At 36.9% G+C, this 3,349-nt stretch overlaps 1 pseudogene; it reads right to left on the bottom strand.

Annotated features, from left to right (window-relative positions):
- Positions 1-765: 765 nt before the first annotated feature.
- Positions 766-1,622, bottom strand: LOC127675501 (calmodulin-A-like; annotated as a pseudogene).
- Positions 1,623-3,349: the final 1,727 nt, after the last annotated feature.

Genomic DNA, 3,349 nt, shown 5'->3' with positions numbered 1-3,349 from the left:
ATCTTTTACCTAAAAAAAAAATCCATGTTTGGAAGATTATTACAAAGAACTGATATTCCTATACTTAAAGACATTTATTTTCTGTGTTGTCCAAAATAAAAACAATGGGAAGGGCAAAGAAGGGAGACAGGGACAAACAGAAAGACACACAAACAAAAACAGATAAAGAATTAAATATGTGGGACTGGTCAGATGGCTCAGTGGTTAAGAGCACTGACTGCTCTTCCAGAGGTCCTGAGTTCAATTCCCAGCAACCACATGGTGGCTCACAGCCATCTGTAATGGGAATCCAATGCCTCTGCTGGTATGTCTGAAGACTGCAGCAGTGTATTCACATATATGAATGCACACACACACACACACACACACATATATATATTATATATAATAAATATTTAAAAAATAAAAAAAGAATTAAATATGCATCAAGAAGGTAGATAAGTGGCTAAATAATTACAGAAAAATTCCAACATATAATAACATTCAACCCATCAAAAATTTTATGAAGAGATGAGTAAGATTAATTAGGAATAGGTCTATAAATTATTTTTATTAATTGCAATTTTTATTGGAAAACAAATATACAACTTGGAATGGATTTGAGGCAAATTGTTTGAGGCAAATTGTGCCATAAGCAGATTTTCTTTAAGTGGTTTAAAAAGAAAGTAACAATAAAAGAAAATGTTTCTGGTACAATGCCAGCAGTACCAAAAAAATAGTGTCCGAGTACTTGGACAAAACACCCATTTTGCAATAGTGCTACTTTTAAGTACATGTTGCTAACTGTCCTCAATCCACACGAGATACAGCTCCACATTTCAACAACATGCTAGAAGCTACTTTTAAAAAGGCATAACCCATATGTTCCCTCATTTGACCAACCCCATCTAAGTTTAGAAGTGCAGAAGGGCTTCAATATATCTAGAGTAAGCCACATGCAACAGGTTATTTGATCAATTTTCTAAAATAAGGCTTAAGGACAATGACAGTAAGATAAGGGAAGAAAACACGGAGGAATGAAGTCCTAATTACTATACATGCATATTTTTTCACAGTAGGGGAGAAACCTTTTACAGATAAGTTGCAAGCGAAGAGAATGCAAATACACAATTTTGTACATGAAATTTAACACATTCTGTATAGTGTCTTGACTTTACTGTCATCATTTGTACAAACTCTTTGTAGTTTACCTGACTGTCCCCATCAGTGTTGGCTTCTGTGATCATTTCATCAACCTTTTCATCTGTTAGCGTCTCTCCAAGGTTTGTCATCGCATGTCAAAGCTCTGCTGCACTAATACAGCCATTGCCACCCTTATCAGACACACAGAATACTTCTCTAATTTCTTCTTCACTGTCTGTGTATTTCCTTTTTCTTGCCATCATTGTCAGAAATTCAGGGAAGTCAATTGTGCCATTACCATCCACATCTACTTCATTGATCATGTCCTGCAGCTCTGGTTCCGTGGGGTTCTGCCCCAGGGACCTCATCACTGTCCCCAGCTCCTTTGTTGTTATTGTCCCATTCCCGTCCTTGTCAAATAGTGAGAAGAGTTCTTTGAACTCTACAATCTGCTCTTCAGTCATGCTGCAAGGGCTACAGGATTCTGAGAGGAGACCAGACAACCACTCGACTCACTCGCTCCACTTGGACTCTGTAAATTGTTTTAAAAAAAGGAAGATTCAAACAAGTTACATTTTTATAAAGCAGATACTAATCAAGTGAAGTTACATAGATGTTTATCTTACCTATGAGATATATCACATTAACAGTCCTAATTTTATACCCCTTTCTATTTCTATGACTTTGCCATGGAACCTCACAATAGCTTCCATCAAAAGACTGAATATACTTTTCCACCAACTGATTATGTATTTAGACAATAGGATGTTAGCTGAAGTGATGCGAGCAGAAAAAGTGCTTGCATGATTTAAATTGCAGGCTCTCACTGTCTACCTGCGATGGCTGTTCTTTGCCTAGCTTATTGACTTTAGGAAGAAGAAACAATGAAAAGCAGAGCCTCTGTATTTACATAGACTAAACCTAGAGAAAAGTCCAGAGCCTATCTTGAAAGTGACCAGCTGAGAGTGACCAAATTATGTGATTTATGAATTTTAATGTTAAGTAATTACCATATTAAGTCGATCAGTTTGAGGGTAGTTTGTTATGCAAAGTTTAGATGATTCTGTCACATGTGTGTACGCGCTCGAGAGTGTGTGTGTGTGTGTGTGTGTGTGTATGGACATCTGTGTATGTACATTCTGTCTTTGTAGGAATAGGTGTTTGTGGACAAAATGAAAGAAAGGATACACAGTGAATTAGCCTGGATTATAGAGATGCTATGTAGATTGGAAAGAGATGAGAGTAGACTCAATCAAAAATGGAAACCTAGATAAATCAGTTTATAAGGAGGGCTACTCAAAAATAAAGCTATATATGGAAAAGATCCCATCTATATATATTGAAAAGTATGTACTGTAAATGGGTTAAATAACCTCCTCCAAAAAGACACACCCTTGCGTGTATCCACTCACTTGCTATGAACTCATTTGGAATGAGAATCTTTACAGACCTAATTAAGACAAAGATGTTCATATGAGGTTATCCCAGATTAGCGTGGACCCCAAATCTGATGGCTAGCTCTCTATAAGCCACAAAAAGCAAGGGCATAGAAACAGAGGGAGTGCAAGGTCATGGGACAACAGAAATAGTGTAAGGGTAATGCATACATAAGCCACCAGAACCTAGACGGGGGAAATAGAATGAATTATCCTTTAGATACTCCCGGGGGGGGGGGAAATGCTGAAAACTTGAATTTGAACAAGTTGAGAACCCTTATAGACTGTGTGTGTGTGTGTGTGTGTGTGTGTGTGTGTGTGTGTGTGTATGTGTGTGTATGATATTCATCAGTCAGTATGTTGTTCTGCTGTATGTCTCAGAAAATTAAGCATGGGAATTTAAATAAATAGAGATAAGATTTTCTAATATAAGAGGACTGATACATGTAGACAGTTCTTGGCTGATATGGTGGCGACTCACAGATGTCATTTACACTCAGGTTTCTGGGAGAATCACACTTTATTTTCCATATGTGTGGCAATTTTTGTTATGATGATAAGTGGGCTTGTACCTGAAATATGCAGCTGATTTATTGACAGTATGATGAAAGAACAATAAAAGATACATTCCACAATTGTCTATCCTGTTCTTTTCCTAGAAAGCCACAGAGAACTTTCTTTTTTTGATCCCATTGGTCAGACATGATGTCCATGTGCAGCAAAGTGACATACAATGTCTTGCTTTGTGTTTAAATTTGTGTTACATTTTATTTGTGTTGTATTGTGTATGT

The sequence above is a fragment of the Apodemus sylvaticus genome, chromosome X (assembly GCF_947179515.1).
Source record: "Apodemus sylvaticus chromosome X, mApoSyl1.1, whole genome shotgun sequence".
Lineage (NCBI taxonomy): Eukaryota > Metazoa > Chordata > Mammalia > Rodentia > Muridae > Apodemus > Apodemus sylvaticus.
This window is presented reverse-complemented; position numbering and strand designations above follow the sequence as displayed.